The sequence below is a fragment of the Cygnus olor genome, chromosome 8 (genome assembly GCF_009769625.2).
Source record: "Cygnus olor isolate bCygOlo1 chromosome 8, bCygOlo1.pri.v2, whole genome shotgun sequence".
Classification (NCBI taxonomy): Eukaryota; Metazoa; Chordata; class Aves; order Anseriformes; family Anatidae; genus Cygnus; species Cygnus olor.
The window spans coordinates 6305203-6324220 of record NC_049176.1 but is presented as its reverse complement, the minus strand read 5'-3'; the positions used below and the strand labels follow the sequence as shown (position 1 = coordinate 6324220).

Sequence of the window (19018 nt, the reverse complement as noted above, 5' to 3'; positions counted from 1 at the left end):
CACAACTGCAGTTGTAACTAATATTGCTGGGCTTTGGTTTCCTTGCTGGATGGAACTGCATTCTCTGTGCTTGTGATTTTTTCTGAAAGCTGCAAGCCAAACCTCGTATGCGTCAATTAGACTGTGAAAATGTACTGCTGGAGCTGCCTATGGAATATAAGTTAATGATAAATTGCATGCATGCCGTAGAGAGACATAACAGAATGTTATTGCCATTGTTCATCCTTTGGTATTTGGTCTGCAGAGTCTGAGCTTGTTAATCAGTAGTAGGTCCTGCTTTTACTAGGGTACATTCAACGCCAAGAGTGAATTTCCTCTATATGCTTTTCCATTGTAACCTTTGCCAAAGCTCTTTTGTTGAGTATGTCAGTCAGCTGTGCTCTTGCTCTAATTGTGCCAGTAACTCATGTCTGGAGATTATTCATTCTGGGTCCGGTGCAAGTAGCATTGTGTCTGAAGCTTATGGAGACACTGCTTCTTGTGTAGACTCAGCTGAAGGTAAGCGTGATTTTTGGGCCCTTCTTCAGGTGCACTGGAGCTCTGAACAAGGGGATTTTAAAGGTGAACCAGGTGACAGACTGTAAAAATACTAATTTCTGTATTGTGCACAAAGAATAAGGAGTGCAACGACTTATGTTGTCTGAGTGCTCCTTTTGGGAAAGATTTGATCTTATTGTTCGTGATATTTGTTTGAGATTGTTACCAAGAAAATAGTAACAGTACTGTCAGGAAAATTATTTTGAATAGTATCTATTACAAAGAACTAGCTACAGCAATACTAGTTCTTTCACTAGCATTCCTTCTTCCTCTATATGTCTGGGGGGATTGCATGTAAATGCAAAACCAGTTGTATGACACAGACTGCTTCTTCTAAAGAAAAGATCAGCTTGAAAGAGATCAGCCATTCCTGGTCAGGGAGAACATAACATGTATTTGATATAAGACAATAGTAATTCTTATATGGTTGTCTACAGTGTCAAATTCCACTTAGCACTAATCAGGAGAGATGCTAGACGCATTCTCTTGCGTGAACTTAGTGATCTTCATACATTTAGGGATAAGCCATTAAATAGACAACAGAATAACTCTCTTGGTTTACTCCCCTTTTCAGACAGAATGGGAAAAAAACATTAAAGAAAACTCAGTGAAGACAAGATTCCCAGAATGTCAGAAGAAAAAAAATATTCAAAGGCCAGATTTCCAGGTATGTGTTTGAAATACTGCTCATCCTTCCCATGTTTAGCTACCTTCCCATCCTTCCCTTCCTTAGCTACCTTTGAAGGTCACAGCCCCAAATTATATCTGTACAGTATGTATGCTGGAGGGAAATGTGGGTGGAGAATTGAGCCCCAACCAGTGTTTTGCTCCACAGGAATGGACTGAGACACGTGAACTCTCCGGGCATTGTGAATCTCCCTGGGTCCTGGGAACTCTGTGACTAGGATTATGTGAGGAAGAGTAAAGCTTTCTGGTGATCTCAGCTGAGCACATCAGGTCAGTAAATGTTATCAGTCTCTCTAATGAACACTGGGAAGATACCTGTCTTGTGCTTCCCCCCCTTTCCATGAGTTTGTTACTGAAGGGGTAAGAGCAGATGCAGTTAATGGTGTTCCTCTATCAGTGCTTTCTGAGCATGGTTTTTTCTTCACAATGCTGCAGTTGAGACATTCACATAAATCAAATGTCTGAATGGAAACAAAATCCTTAAGACAACACTATCACCCATCAGTGTAGGAATATGTCTCCTTTCCGTGTGCCTAGGGACATGGGCAGTGTGAGACCTCATCTTACCCAGAAGCATGAATGGGGCTGCACTGACCATCATGCCAAAGCTATTGTGGTGAAGGGAGGTGCACCATCCTGTCTGTAAACACAAGACATGTTTGTGCATCATGGCTAGTTTCAGAACAATAAGGTAAACAGAAATGTGCTAGGGGGTGGGAGCTGCCAGTTCCCACTGGAGCTGCCAGTGCTGATTAGCTGGTATCTCACAGAGGAGCCTGTTGGCACGACTAAATCAAACGATATATAAAAACTTGGGTTTACGATTTATTTTTTTTTACTTTACTAGCAATATGCTAACATTTAATATGAAAGCTAGTCAAAGAAAGAGAAAAATATCTAATGATACCATCCTGTTTAAAGCAAGATAAAGTTATTTTCATTACACAGTGAAAGTCTGGATGAAAACATGTTTCTTTGTGGTACTTACTTTTCATTTTCACAAAGCTATTTTTGAAATAGTCTTCTGTTGGGATACATGCTGTTCCAACTTTCATCCTTGATAAAACCTACAATAACTAAGGAACAAACCTTACAAAGTAGTTCATGAGTAAGTGGAATTTAATGGGGTCAATTATCCCCACATGCTTGTGTGTAGGTTTCATTAATATTAATAGGTCTTAGACATGCGTATTGAGCTGAAGAATAGGCTATCATTGGCCTCTACACTCTATTTTGTGTGTGCTGATTTAGAATCATTTAAGAGAACGTTAATTTTCAAATATCTAGCATGCTAGTGGGAAGAAAAAAAAAAGCAAAAAAAAAAAAAAAGCCACATTTGTCCATTACTCCTGCAAGATACAGAAAAGTTGAAAGAAATAGATTAACCATGAGTGAAACATCACAGATCCCATTTGCTTATTCCATAATTTAGAATCACATTACATGCATGTCTCTTCATAAATATTTAATGAAATGGAAATGAATATGTAGCAGCCAGGGTTCTTCCCTCTAAGGGTTAAGTTCCATTTCTGCAAATTGGTTTGTGCCCTATTTCTGTTGCTGTGTCTCTGTGCATCTAGACATTTTCTTGGCATCTCTAACTCTTCTGAGGTTTCAGGAGATCTTCAGAGATTTGCTAGTAATTGACCTGTTTGGATTGCACATGACTGGCATTTGCTAAAAGATAATACAGTCCTGCATTTTGTTGTTAAGTGCTGGTCATGTTATTAACTTGTGGCCAAACCAGAATAAAGGCTCAGGAGACATCATTTTCCCTTAGACAACTTCATTTGGTTCTTACCGTAATCTCCATTATAAATGAAGCACTTTGGTCTCAGCTTAAGAGAGTCGCATATTCTTTAACTTGTCAGCTGTGTTTGTCCAGTAATGAATACACCCACTTTGCTTCATTTTTTTAAGATGTTACTGTACACTACGGGTAAACAATCAACATAACATCAAAGTCAGATGATTTAACCTTCTGCCACTTCTCTAACCACTAAAGAGTTCCTGCCACTGCTAACTTGGTATTGGAACATGTGTAAACGTTTTCTGAGAAAACAGGATTATCAAATGAAGGAGAGCTGATGCTGTCTCCTTAGGAAACAGGAATAATTAATAAGCTTAGGTCTGCCCAATCCCTAAGGAGTCTGAATGAGCCCTATTTGTTTTAGGTTTATAATGTAACAGAAACAAATCTTGCCGCTAGCTACAAAAGCATCATTCTGGAGGAACCTTCAGGTCTACTGCTGCTGTCATTTCAACTGCTACTATCTCAGTGGAACATAACTGATTTCAGCAAAGTTCATGATGTTTGGCAGCAACTTGAAGGGCCAAGAAAACTAAAAATGAAATTAGATTCTGAAAACAATGAACTAACATTAGCCAGATAAGCACATGCAATCTACTTTGTGCTACACAAAAATTAAATACTGCTGATCTTTGCAAGTTGCAGTGACAACTCAAATATAATGCCTTTGGGTCTGCAATAACCTGGAGGCTAATTAACTGCAGAGAGGTTTTTTTATATTACACTTTATATTAAATAAATTCAGCACAAATCCATAGAGACCAATAAGCATTTTTAGGCAGTCTAGCTAAATTTTACCCCAAAACTGATCAAGCCACATACGATTCTGGCTTGTGAGATATGTGATTAATGTATTGTCCTCCAATAATGCAGATGCTTAAGACAAAAAAAACAAAGAAGGGAGGAAGGCAGAGTCAGTATAATTTTCATGATTTTGTATCTTTCTTTGGATAAAAATATATCTTACCTCAGAGCTCTGTTATACTGCCCTCAAAATACATCATTTTAAAACCAGAAGTTGATATGATCAAGTGAGGAAAAAAAAGCAAAAGAGAGCAGGCCTAGTGCTCTGTATCTTCATTTCGGGGCTTATCCAAATATCTCATAATTTCTCAGCCAAACCTGAAGATGTACACTAACTAGTAATATGCAAGCAAAATGCTGCAAGACCAAGTGCAGGACACGGTATGGATATCAGCAAGGGATTTCTGTGGGGGCAATAAAATCATGCTTTGCTCATAAAATACGTAGCTGCAAAATAAGATATACCTCATTTTTTATTTCAAAACTAGCCACTATGTGAGCCAGTAATCTATGTCTGAACTGATTATACTGCACTATTGTCTTCTTTATGAACACTTGCAATGCAGTTATAAACTGTTGAACATAACAGGGAGAGGAAACAAGTGGAATCTTAAATCTTGTTAGATCCTTTAAGTTGAAGAAGCAGTTTCCATGGACTTCTCTGCATTAAAATGGCAAAACCTCTTAAAAGAAAACCTGTATCCTTCCAAAATAGGTGCCAGGTGTGACGACAATATCTGGTAGATGGTGACGTCTTGAGAGATCTGAAATATCAATAGGGGCTCCTCAAGCCCACCTGCGTATTTTATGTCTCGTTAGCAGAAATGTGCTAAACAGAGCAGCATGAGACAAAAAGAAACACCACCTGCATTGCTTTACCATACTTCTCATATATCCCAAATTCAAAAGTAAAGTAGTAGATACTGTTGGATTTTACAAAAATATAATAAATAAAATAAACCTGTACCATACTTCACCACCAGCATAATTCTCATTTAGGACCTTCAATGAGTAGTGCCAAATTTATTCAGGAAGTAGGTCAGTGCAACCTTGTAGCTCCTCAAGTTATGACTCCACTAATAAACAGTGTGACAACCTTTATCAGAATAGCTTTATCCACAAATTAACACACAATTTTTTTTACCATCAGAGATCCTCAGCTGTTCCCAAATGGAGGTTCATTCACATAGGTTTTCTAGATATTATGGATAAGGCAGACTTGCTATGTTTTGATTTCCATACAGTCAGAATGGAATAGTAAAGTAGCAAAGCTTTTTATTCATGGGCAAAGTTTTGTCTCTAATATGCAGCTACCCTTTTTAACCTTTTTTTTTTTTAATAGCTGCTTAGAAGTTTCTCAGTCTCAGAATTAAAATAAATCTACTGTTACATTCTACTGATCTAGAATCTACTCTAGGCTGAATCCACTGGACAAAAACCAACAGATTCCATAGTATTTTTGGAAAACAAGAGCTGAATCTCATGAATAAAACGAATAGTTTTTGAAAAAATTAAAGAGTTTCTACTGTAGTCAAGAACCTCTGTTAATGAGATCCAGATAGATTTACATTTTTAAAAAGCATAAGATTTGGGGGTTTTGCCATTTAAATCAACAACTACTGTATAAATTACATTCGTAAGACCCCTTGGCTCCAACCAAAGGGTATTAAGAGTCTGTCTAACTGTCTGAGTTATGAAGGGACCAGGTAAGAGGAAGTGGAAAAACGGACAAGCTATAGAATATCCATTAGTAAAATGACTAATATTACTACAAATCTCAGTTCCAGTTTCTTTAGCTACTTTCATGGAGATTTAAAGATAATTAGAGGAAAGGTTCAGAAAAACAAAAAAAAAAGACAGACAAATCCTGCAAAGGGAGGTCATATTTACAAATGCTCAATATTCCTTCAGGTTTATTGTAAATGATTTATGAGGTGCTTCTTAATGTTAAAGTTCTTCATGAGTTCATCGCAGAGATGGTCAAGATTAGTAATGAACTAATTGTCATAGGAATGAAAACATTGCTAGCAGTCTCCAAAAATCTAGCAGTTTGCCTTCTGTGGGTAAAAATGAGGTAAGGTAGCAAAGTCTTATTGGGAAAGTTCTTATGAGGAAACACAGTTTTTTTGATCACAGACAATTAAGACTAATGTTATATCCCACACTGTGCTGAAAGGGATATTTTGCCTACTTAAAATTGTATTTAAAAACCATCTAATTTCTTTGTTTTTCCTATTTTTTTTACTTTTTTTAAAATAAATGTTTCCTATTCCAATAATATAACTTTTTCCTTTCACACATATTGCATTTTCCTCAACTTCAGTAATGAAAATAAATTGGTTATGTTCACTTTTGTTTAAAGCCAATTTCTCTTTCAGATTTCCATTCAGCAGCAAAGTATATTAACTCTGACCTCAGAGCTGGAAGTGAGGGCATTGAGGACAAAACCAAATAGATTTCTTTGTCTAATTCATGGAAATATTTCTACTGCTTTTCTGTCTTTCAAAATCTTGGAAAATTTATCCTTGAATTAATCTGACAAATTTGTTTAAACTGGGAATGTGGTAAAGTAGAAGATCTTTTAGATAATCATTAAGGTTGGAAAAGACCTCCAAGATCATCTGGTTCAACCGCCTCCCAGCCACCAATACCACCCACTGAACCATTTCCATAAATACCATGTCCAACCTTTCCTTAAACACCCACAGGGACGGTGACACCACCACCTCCCTGCGAAACCCATTCCAACGCGTGACCACTCTTTCTGAGAAGAAATGTCTCCTAATTTCCAACCTAAACCTCCCCTGGTGCAACTTGAGGCCATTCCCTCTAGTCCTATCACTAGTTACCTGTGAGAAGAGGCCGACCCCCAGCTCCCCACACCTTCCTCTCAGGTAGTCGTAGAGAGCAATAAGGTCCCCTGGGCCTCCTCTTCTCCAGACTAAACAACCCCAGTTCCCTTGGCCGCTCCTCACAGGACTTGTGTTCCTCAATGTCTGTCTGGTACTGAGGGACCCAAAACTGAACACAGCACTCGAGGTGCGGCCTCACCAGAGCAGAGTACAGGGGAACGATCACCACCCTGCTCCTGCTGGCTACACTATTCCTGATACAATCCAGGATGCCATTGGCCTTCTGGGCCACCTGGGCACACTGCCGGTTCATGTTCAGGTGAGCATCAGTCAGCACCCCCAGATCCTTTTCCTCTGCACAGTGTTCGAGCCAGTCAGCCCCAAGCCTGTAGCGCTGCATGGGGTTGTTGTGGCCAAAGTGCAGGACCCAGCACTTAGCCATGTTGAATGTTATCCCACTGGCCTCTGCCCATCAATCTAACCTGTCCAGGTCCCTCTGCAGAGCCTTCCTACCCTCCGGCAGATTGACAGTTCCCCCCAACTTGGTGTCATCTGCAAACTTACTGAGGGTGCACTCAGTTCCCTCACCCAAATCATCAATACGGATTTTAAAGAGGATGGGCCCCAACACCGACTCCTGGGGAACACCACTGGTGACCGGTCACCAGCTGGATTTCACTCTATTCACCACCACTCTCCAGGACTGGCCATCCATCTGGTTTTTAACCCAGCAAAGAGTGTACCTGTCCAAGCCACGGGCTGCCAGCTTCTCCAGAAGAATACTGTGGGAGACCGTGTCAAAGGCCTTGCCAAAGTCTAGGTAGACTACGTCAACAGGCTTTTCCTCATCCACCAGGTAGGTCACCTGGTTGAAGAAGGAGATGAGGTCGGTCAGGCAGTACTTGCCCTTCATGAGCCCACGCTGGCTGGACCTGATCCCCTGGTTGTCCCACACATGCTGTGTGATTGCACTCAAGATGACCTGTTCCATCACCTTCCCTGGCACCGAGGTCAGGCTGACAGGCCTGTAGTTCCCCTGGTCCTTCTTATGGCCCTTCTTATAGATGGGTGTCACATTAGCAAGTCTCCAGTCATCTGGGACCTCTCCAGTTGACTCTATGGTTGACCGTAATGTTTCATTTTGATCTATTTTCTCACCATTTTGCTGGTTTGGAGAAATATACATTGCTCTTTTAATCATCATCGATGACAGTTAGTTAACAAACTCGTAAGCAAAGTAGATGCATCTGTGTAAAGCAAGAACTCTCCAGTTTCCATGCTTTTCCCTCAGCCCTTGAAGAACTGTTACAAGAAATTTCAGCCCAAAATCCAATCCCGAAGCAAATACCAAAATGTTTAATTAAGCATTTAGGTTTGGTTTGTGGTTGTGTGTGTTCTTTCTAAGCTACTTGTTTTTTCATTTGGTTACAAATACTGGCACCTTATTTTCATGTTCTGAACATCAGGAATTCAGCAGGAATTAAAGTTGTAATTAAAGTCTCCTCTGATGGCCTATATAGCACTGTAGGAAACATTTGCATACAGATGTAAGATGTCTTTCATTAATACGCATTTCAACTTTTAACAGAGTAAGTTACTTTTCAAAAGAAGAGATGACCTTGGTAACCTCCTACTGAAACTCTTGTGTTTCATCTTTAACATGAAACAGTCAAGCAGTGACATAACCCAAGCCACACCCAGGGTAAGACTTGCTCACAAATGCACTTCTGCTTGTTTCATGCATGTTTTCAGAACAGTTCTGTCTAATGTCACCATTTTATGTAATCAGGCCTGCCTTTTTTGGTTACTTGGAGAGGAATTTTGTCCCCCAAACCCTGCACTGATGTTGTCTGTAATGCTACAGCTGTCGTGCTATTAACTCGGCTTCCAGGACAGTGACTACTGATGCAATGACAGGCAATTACTGCACTCTCTCAGAGTGACCAGGAGAATCAAAAATGTCTGCTTGAATATATTACTTTATGACAAATTCTGAGAATCTGAATCTCTCTCATGTTCACAAGACCAAACTACTCCGTAACTGTAGCAAGCTCTTTAGCATTTGGAGGAAATTAAACTAAATACATCTTGCCAACAGCAAATACTCGAAGGACAACTTTTATTTTAATTACTGTAGACATAGAAAAAGGAGTTCTTTAAGGAAGTCTGTCAACTAAAAGCTATATATAACTCTTAAGGAATTCCTTAGTGATTTTCCTGGTTAAACAGATTTCCTTAAAAAAATTGTTTGCTGCACAGGCTGGAATTATTGTAAAATCAAATACTCATTTTTCAAAAGTCTGATCTGACTTGTAATGCTAAGACAGCACATAGTAAACACACACCCATTGGACAAGTCAGGTTTGTCGTATTGATCTTATAAAATGACTAGGCATTGCAGAGCCAATGCCTGTATCTATTGAGAAAAGGGCCAGAATGAAGTGTTAACCACTGGAGTTAAAGCTCTTTCTCTCATTGATTTCAGTAAGCATTTTTCCAGATCCAAAGCCTTTCTATTAAGCTCAGTGGTCTTTCAGCCAGGGCTGTGATATCCGTTGAAGCCAAAGAACAGCAAAGTTTGTCTGATCTCTTTTGAGACTCCAGTTTCAGCTAAATAACCCAGTGGACCATTCTCTGAATTAGCATTGCAGAATACGTACCAGCAGTGAGGGTACTGCTAAACTGTGAGCTGTCTGAGAGGTACTCCAGAACAAGGAAAACAACAGACCATGCAAACTGCATGCAGTCCTAATTTTGTGCTATTATGAAGGAAAGTATATTTTTAACCTTTCATTTCTTTCCAAACTCTGGGATGAATTTCTTTCTTTCTTAGCCTTACATTCTCCTTATGTATGTATTTCATAATTTGTTTATTAAAATATAAATGAATAACATTAGCTGTTCTGGTACTTAACTTTGTAAGGAGTTACCCGCTATAGATTTATAGTTGTAACATTATTATTTTATGGCACAATGCCAATCTGCACTGCTCTGAGGATTAGTGAAAAACCTGTGAGTAGACATGCATTGAGATGAATTCAGAAAGGATGGGTAAAATAAACTGAGAAAAAGGAACCACAAAGAGTCTGTGTTAAGGTAAGCGATAAAAAGAGGGAACAGAAGAGGAAAAGCAGCTAAGTGAATGGTATGTAATACCTAATCGAAAGCACATTTCTCTCTCCTTCAGCACATACAAAACTTACAGCAGTTTCTTTTTATGGTTACTGAATACCCACATTACCTGAAATTAGAATTTACTATGCTGAGTACTAAACCCTAACATTTAAAAATAAGCTTCATTATAAAAATATTTATTAATCTGTAACCTACACCATCAGCTCTTACACTCCCACTATATTCCCATTGTCTCCCAAGATGAATACCATGAAGGTATGTCAGCCATAGAAATATATTTGATATGCAACTAGTAACAGCAACTATTTTCTGTTCCTTACTTCTTTGGCTCTACTTTAAATGCATGTGTATGTTTGCTCTGCAACTTAGCTTCTGAGACAGAAGGAAAAAAAATGCCTAATTTCTACAGATGTGAAAAGATTTCTATAACATGTAAAATCTAAGTAGCTCTTCATTCAATCACTTTCTCAAAGAAAATAGACCAGGATTAAAGAAATCCAGGGAAAGAGAAAAGATTAACCTAGAAAAGGCTGGATTTATTGCTTCCCACTTCACCAGAGTCCTACAAGGACTGGGCTGCAGCGCTACAGCTCTCACATGCATGGCAGGGGTGGGCATGGTTCCCCTGCATGCAAGCAACACATCAGCGCATGTGAAGTGAATCAGGGACAGCACAATTATTCAAAGGAGGAGGAACATAGTTTCTGGCAGCACAGAACTGCATTTTCTCTCTGGTTTCATGCAGCTAACACAGAGCAGAGGAGCCAGAGAGTATGGCAGTGTAATGGAAATAAATGACTTTGCAGACCCAACAGAGGGAGGTGGGGGAGAAAAAGCATCCTCACCCCCAGACCCAATGACTGTGTAAATCTGTCCCCGCCAGGCGAGCTCCGGGAGGTGCTCAGCGACCGCCACCTCCCCAGGAGTCAGTGAGAGTTCAGGTGCTTACTATGTCATCAGACTTGACCTTCAGATGCGACACTGCCAGGACGTTTGTTTTCCCACAGCAGTGATTGCTTCAGTCAATTATTATTGCCCATCCTAGAGTGCAAACACATAAGGACTTGATTTACAGTGCAAAATATACATCGTGAATTTACTTCCTCTTTTGTTTTTGGACTGTCGTAGCATCTCCAGCTTAAAGAGATGACAGCAAATTACTTCATAGGTAAATATATCTATGTATAGGGAAGGATAAATATCAGTCATTCAGGTCATTCTGAGATGAATGTTCAGTATTGCTTTGGATGGGTCTTGTCAGATGTGACAATATATTTAAAGCTTTTTGCTTTTTCTTATTAAAAAAAAAGGTATTTTTTCCTGCTTTTCCTTGAAGAAAATATCATTAGCAAATTTTTGATTTGGCAATCTAACCTTTAAATCCAGTTTAACATAGATTTAAGATTGTACATTCAGTTCTTTAAGCAATGTTTAGGTATTACCAATATACTAAAAGATAGATGAGGCAGCCTCGTGGTAATACAGCTTTTAACCTTTCCTCTCCTCTACCATGACGGGGGAGAATTACAGTAAATGATGGTTACCTTGTCTGCAGTATGGACAATTGATTTGACCTCACTGCATCTGATGCTCTAATGGACTTTGTGGCTGAATCCCTGGAGATATAAAATATGTCCAAGTGAATTGGTGCAGGTTAAAGAACGGACCTGCTTTTCATGGCTGGCTCAAGCTATAATAGATCTCCCGGTTGTTCTGAGAAGAAGATTAAAAATGATCAATATCCAAATCATTAAAAAAAAAAAAAGTGGTGGCTTCTGTGTAAATCTACCTTGGGTATTTTTTTCCTGCTGATCACTGGATGGGGTTGTCTATGTTGATGACATGAATTTCTATTACAAAGGTTTGCTTCTGTTTACTCTCTAGTAACATGTTCCCTTTTATATTAAGATTCAGACACACGGATGGCATGAATCAGCATTGCTTTCCTGAAGTCATGCTTGTTTACACCATGAGTAGTCAGGCCTCAGGTTTATTTAAGATAGATAAAATAACAATACTATAATATTTCCTGGAGCAGAAAATAAAATCAAGGACAGATTTCAGAGAATGATGGCAACTATGATAACTGTGAATGTCCTTACAGCTCTGCTAGCCACAGTGTCTAAGACAAAAATAAAGGTCTAATTTAGTGAGAGGAAAAGAAAAAAGATTTTCCTTGGCTGCTCTGAGCCCTTCATTTGGCAAAGTGCAATTCAACATCTTGTTTATCCTTTCCTACCCTCTCACGAATATGTCTGTGCCCTTTTCCCACCAGCATACACGTGAGCTGAAGGCGAGAATGGGCCTGTCCAGCACGTAGAGCTGCAAGGAGAAAAGCTTTTAATGTCCCATGACTGGGAGCTCACCCAGAGACCTTCCTCTGCACACAGCAGCAACGGACCAGGCAATTTCAATGGGATTATATGTATACATTTACTTAACTCCCTGTAAAACCCAAGCCTTAGGAACATATATGTACAGCTGTTCCATAGGAGGCACACCTATATTAGTGCATGTAATTATTAAAATAAACTTGAAATCTAGGGGAGCCCAGATCTTTAACCTGGAAAGTTTGAAGTTGTTTGGATCTTGACATTTCCATTTGTTTAATGACAGAAACAAACTAATTCCAAAGTCTGTGTTTGAAGGTGGATGCACTTTTTCCTAGTTTTGAGAAGTGTCAGGACACAGGAATCGGACTGCCCTACCTCAACTGCATTAGATTAACTGAGTGAATATGAAGAATCTTCTGTTATAAAGGAATGGGTTCTCAAGAGCCAGGACAATTCCACATAAAATTATGGTTTGCATCTACATAAATGGCATGTAAATAAATTAATGCAAATATCCAACAAATTGTAAAGGTTTAAAATGTATTTTATCCAGTTGTTTGTTGAACAGTATTTACCTTTAGCCTTTCATAGGTTGTTAAAAAATCTGAATGTGTAATAACTTCCTCTGAATGTTTCAATTTAAGCTAATGTACTGTTCCTTTATGTAAAAGGTAAACGTATTTTGAAGCCTTTTGCTCAAGTCTCTGGGATTGTCTATACTCTGTGGCTAGGGCTGAGCTGAATGCCTAGCATCCATGGGTAGAAGAGGGAACAACTGCTGCCCCTCCGAACCAGCTATTCTTGTATCTGGAAACATTGTCAGGTGCTACAAGCATCACGCCATCTGAAAGGCCAAAGTTAAGCACTACATTATTGGAGTAGATGACACCTTATTCTTATTCTTCAACAATTCTAACAACTTAGAGTCCCTCACTGTCCTTTTATGAACACAGATGTCATTTTGATGGGGGGACAGCCAAAATGACAAGAAGGTGACCTGTCAGTGAACTCAGGAGCAGGTGAGGCCTGTCAGCTTCTAATTTGAAACTGGTGTCAGTCCTAAGGAATGGCTGGTATAATTACATTTGTAACTGATATCCTATAAACTCTGCAAACATTCACAGTGCGCCTGTTATGAGTAATATGAAATTAACAATTCGTGTTTATGACACGAGACACCAACTGAATCAAGTAGGTTTCAGTAACTGGATCAGCTCTGTCTGTCTTCCAGAGCAGCACATCGAACTGCTTCAGTCGGAGCCAAATTACTGTGTGCTTATGTTACAATAGGCATTGTATTTATTTTGAAGACAAACTTTTGTAACTAGGTGTAAAGTGAAGACCTAAGAACTAACTTCTGGTTGAGTTATTCTATGTAAAGTTTCTCTCACTCAAGTCTAGCCCTCAAGACGTTTGTGATTTTTAAGTTAGAGTTTGGGACCTAACAAATCCCATACTGTATCTCAAATTTTCTGAATAACTGAAGGGAAGGCTCTGTGTAAATCTTCTCTCTCAGACACATAAATTACCAGCTGCATGAATACTGCCATTAAGACATGCAGACAAGTGCAAGGGGTGGGGACAGGGCAGGATGCCCAAAAGAGGTGGAGTTACTGAGAAAACAAGACATTTGCTCACTGAGTAATTTATCCCTAATCTGCCTTCGCTGTAGCTGAACAAGAACACCACAAGTTTGTCAGGCTCCCTCATTCTCTACTGTCAGGCTATTTTTTCTGCAAAGTAGGTCTTTTCTTCCTATTTCTACTTGTTTTATGTGTATTTTTTATTAGGTAAAGTCAAAACTGCAGTATGTGAAGCTACGCTTTGCATTAAAGTTAGGTTTAAAGATAAACTGAAGCTAAACTGCATTTCTGGTTTGAAGACAGCAAAATCTTGAAAGCTCTCCCACAATGTTTTCAAGCCCAAATTGTCAGAAACCCTGACTCTTCAATTCCTTTCCTGATGATATTGCTGCCAAGCTTGGTGCATAGATTAGAAGAAAGACACACAAAATTAAAGATGAACCATTGCAATTGTTACACTGGAATGCAGCGAAGCAAAATAAACTCAGGTCCAAAACCCAACTAGCTAGTGGAGCTTTCTTAGCAGTTTCAGCGTATCTTCACATATACAAGCCACTTGAGTTAACAGCCTGTTGTGCTGTTCTGTGATAGGCAAATACCACTAATTTCTATTTTCAACAAGAGAACCGCATCCCACAGAGCTTCAGTAATATAATCAAGGGCAGGTACAGCATTACAGCAGTGATCCAAGCTCCAACACCCTTTGCACTCTGGCTCAGCACTAACACAGCTTCAAAATCATCTAACACTGCTTCAATTTTCTGGCCGTGAATGCCACCTAATTATCAGAGTACAAGTGTAATTGTGAACAGTCATTTCAGGAGAAGGTGTCATCCCTCAAATCACCAGTGAAACCAACCTACAGAACTCCTGTTAACTGCAGGTGCAGCTGAAAAACATAGGAGCCATTTTGTTGCTGCTCCCTGAATCTCAAAAGCTCATCCTGGACAGCTTTACAAATCACTAGAAATACCCCATCATAGGTAGGAAAAGGAACTGTCTAGCTCCAACCTTAGCAATCCTTCTCCACCACCTAAAAACTCATCTCTGAGCATCAGCCTCAATTTCTAAGAGTCAGGGATACAAGCTGCACCCACTGCAGTTGAGGTAGTCACCTCTCAATGTGTAATGCAGTAGCCCACCTTACTCTGATGGTACAGCACAATTGTGTGGTGTTTGGATAGAACACACAAAACCTTGATAAAAATGACAGCCATTCAGAGCTTTTCTAGAACCCAGTGAAATATGTTTTAGTTTTCCTCCTACTTACACACTCATAATTCACCATGTGGTTTAAATAGTGAGCCTAGCCCCGTGGAACAAAGCCCAGCACAACAGCGCATGTTCCCTCTGCTTCAAGTCAGCACAGAAGCGCAGCTGTGGGGCAATGCACACCTTCTCGCTCAGGTCAGAGGAGTTAGGCGTTGCAGCATGCTACGGTACCTCACACGGTATTGCTGTGGGCAGGCTGGCCGACCTGTTGGAGGTTTCTGAATCTCTGGTCATATAAACACTTCTCTGTCAACAGATAGATCAGTTACATTTTGGATTATCAGCTGTAAATGTCCATTCTCTTTTGATTTTTGTAGTAAAGTGAGTTCACGTGTGTACACATCCCCTACAGTTATCATTAGAGTAACACTAAGATCTGGCACAAGCCCAGAACAGAAGAATGTAAAATTGTGCTAAAAACTAATCTTAGCTTCCCCTGTCGTTCTCACTGAGCGTACAGCATCTGCAGCATCCAGCAGATGAAATACCACAAGTAGGAGCCTGGGAGGCCTCACTGCCCCTTGTCTTCCTCATGTTAAAGGGCTACTGCTACCATCTAGCTCAGCAGATTACCTGAAAAGGCCCCTTTGACCACATCTTACTGGCAGGCAGGTGTGCAGCAGGTGATGCTGAGCTGCTCCTCTCAGCACCAGGACCTCTGCGTGAGGTTGCTGTCAATGGGCACTGCAGCACCAGGCAGAGCTGGGCCACTGCTTCATGCTGTGGCCTCTTTTTTTTTTTCTTTTTTTTATTTTTTTTTCTTTTTTTTTATTTTTTTTTCATTTTTTTTTCTTTTTTTTTGTTTTTTTTTTTTTTTAAATAGGTAACAAAAGGAAAAGGGAGAAATATACATGACCCCTTCTGAAAAGTAGAAAGTAGAAGAATGGGACAAAAACCTTTGAGGCACTGATCACGGAAGATCCTGATCTTGAGCAAATTCCCCATACGCGGAAAGGAGAAGCACCAGAGCACATCTGTTTTTGTGACATAGCTGATGATACTTTGAGCACTCTGGCTCTGCACTTCCCCTTGACCTCGCACCATCACTTTCTGTTAATATAATTAATATTGGGGCATCCTCCATTCCCACCAGCTTTAATTTCAAAGTTAAACAAAATGACTTCTTTCAGGGTAATCTTGGAATAGCCAGAAATGCACTGTGGACAATTTAAAAGCAGGCTTACACAGTAATGAGATGTAAGACAGAAAATGGGAATATAAATGTACAGCCCAATTTTTAATTTTATTCATTTCCATTACATTGGGGTAGGCAGAATCAAGAGAAAAATATGTGAGGAATTTGTGTTTGTTTCTGGGTGATGCTGAATGGAGAGCCATGTCCTGCATAAGCTCACGGTATGTGAGATGATATCTGTGTACGAGCCTTTCCTCTGACCAGCGTGAATCAAGGGCTTGAGCGTGATCGGCCCATATCTCATGCAGCTACTGTAACTGCTGTCTTATGTTGTTTTTATCCCAAACTTAATGAATATTTAGCTAGCTCTACAAAATGGATTGGCACTAACAGGGTATACTGAGCCCATGAACCAATGAGTGGGAAACTAGTCTGGAAAGCAAGTTCAAATCCTTGCTCTGCTTGATTCCCTTGCTGGCTTACTATTTCATAAATCACCACTCTTTGCTGACTGTAGGGCTCCCATATGCAAGTGCCCTAATCACTGAAGATTTTTTTTTTTTCCTATACAGACATTTCATCCTGTTTGAGAAACTTTCCCCTCAGAACTGATACATTTACAAGGGAAGTTTTAGATTTGGTGACTCAAAGTTCTTATAGTAATAATAATAATAATAATAATAATAATAATTCTGTTAAAAACCATAATCAACTTGGACTGTAATGGCACAGTTTCCCTGGTCCCTGGATGCATGGCAAACTGTGCACAGCCCTAGGGAAAGCTCCAACACTGCAGTGAAAAATCCTGGGAGCAGGAACACAGCCTTAAAGCCATCCATTAAGTAGTGTTTACATATACTGCTGAGGTGAATTACAAAACTCCCCAGCAGTATTTGCAATTTGATGGCTTAGGAAAGCCATCTGGGAATTGAACCTCAGACACAGGATGTTATGCCAGTAACAAAATTAGTAGCTGTATCTTACCCTCTGGAGCCCTCCTCCTCCTCCTATATCCCCAGAAACCAGCATTGCAGAGGCAGTGGGGGAGATGCCCGTAGCTCACAGCCTTTCCTGGTTCCTCTCATTGGTACAGACCTGTAGAATGGCGACGTAGATTTATTCGAAGGCGACAGTGTGGAAGCAGACATGGATACATGTGACAGAGCTGGAGGCATCCCAGTATAATTAATGAGTAGCAAAACAAATATTTATTTATGTTGCACACTTCTAATGAATGGGAATTAGTCACATCTCTGATTCTTGGGTGGCTATTTATGCTGCTTATCTGATATCTGAAAGGAAATTGCACTGAATATTTTCTACTCCAAGGAGGACTGGGCAGTTAAAACAAGAACTGACTTGTGCTTTTGACTAAATGTTAGGAAACTAGTTTCCAATTTTGGAAGTGTCTGGATGTATTTTTCCATATTTTTTCTTTCTTTGAGTTTTCCTGACTTCAGTCAGGAGGTGAAATGCCAGAAATACCCAGAGACAACCTATCTAACAAGACCGCTCCCCCACGGGCATTGCAGCCTGCCGGGTGTTTTTCCAAACCACCCCTGAACTCTGAACCTTCAAATCATTTACAGATCTCTTCCACAGGGAGAGCAAACCACATCCCTGCGTGACTCCAAAAGGAGTGTGGTGGGGAGCCCAGCACAGCAGCACTCCTGCACCATCCAGCTGCTTTTTGAGCGCTGCGGGAGTGACCATAACAGCAGCTGTGGACTCCTGTGCCTTCCTGAGCTGGGGATGGAGGCATCGTGGACACAACCACTGCGTCAGCCTCTGCTTGTGCTGGGTGCTGTTAATGCCCATGGGGCTAAGCACAAGCTGGGCACCCCTTAGCTCCATCATCACCCAACACGTAATCACCTCACCGCCTCGGCTCAGGCTGGAGCCTGAAAGGAACTTAACTAGCCAAAGGCAACTGGGAGAGCCTCCATTTCCCATTACAAGCACCGTCTGATCTGATGGTATTTTTCTGTAAGAAACTAAAGCCTTCTGTCCCTGATGATAAGCTGTTTTTTATTATGAAATATAACTGTTGTGTTCTACGTCTCTTCTGTACAATGCAATTCACAAAGTTGGTTCTGGTGGCTGCTGCCATTGGCAGGTGTCCTGTAAAGCAGGACTTGTATTGCAACAAAATGTTCATGATTCTAAGGCAGCAGAAAAAGAAATATTTCCATGGCTGAAAGTTCCTGTTAGGTAACTATTACTGAAGTGTATACAAGATTGCATGTCAAAACATTTTTATTGTTAGCTGGTAGGAATTACATTGACTGACAGCAGCAGTGTAACAACTGAACTGTAGTGTACTTTGTTATTTTACTTGCTTTTCTATAGAACAGCGCTGTATTTTAGGAGCTGCTGTCATTTTTACGTTACAAAGCCTGTCTTTAGAAATGCATGTGCCCTTACTCCTGCTTTCAGTAGCTTTACCAAGTTGGTACAAATGAATAACAAAACAGATTAAAAACCTGTGTTTTAGTTTTATCGTGCTATATGGTGTCAGAGTATGAGGGCCTCTTAATAATATAGTATAAATGACTACAGGAAAAGCAGTGAAAATGAACAGGAAATCAACGGGGGGCTGGGGTTTGTTTTTGTTTGCTTGGTGGAGGTGTTTTTAGTTTGTTTGGTGGTGGAGTTCCTTTTTTTTTCTTTCTTTTTTTCTTTTTCTTTTTTTTTCCTTTTTTCTTTTTTTTCTTTTTTTTTGGGGGGGGGAGGGGGCGGGTTCTTAAGGTTCAGTTCCTCCCACTTTGCACTTAATCGAGACGCTCCAAACAGGGGGTTCGGTGGCAAGCAGCGCTCTGCATCCACCCGAGGTAGAGAGCAGAGGCCGGGCAGAACAGGCCGGAGCCCTG

The 19018-nt window shown here is 40.2% G+C and overlaps 1 long non-coding RNA gene across 1 annotated transcript in view; it reads left to right on the top strand.

Moving 5' to 3' along the window:
- The window catches only part of LOC121074297, a 56728-nt gene extending 43906 nt beyond the window's left edge, over positions 1-12822 (top strand). The window contains exons 17-20 of the long non-coding RNA XR_005822256.1: positions 1112-1204; positions 1373-1494; positions 8279-8392; positions 12101-12822. This is a non-coding gene — a long non-coding RNA (uncharacterized LOC121074297). The remainder of the gene's footprint in view (positions 1-1111; positions 1205-1372; positions 1495-8278; positions 8393-12100) is intronic.
- The last annotated feature ends 6196 nt before the right edge of the window (positions 12823-19018 follow it).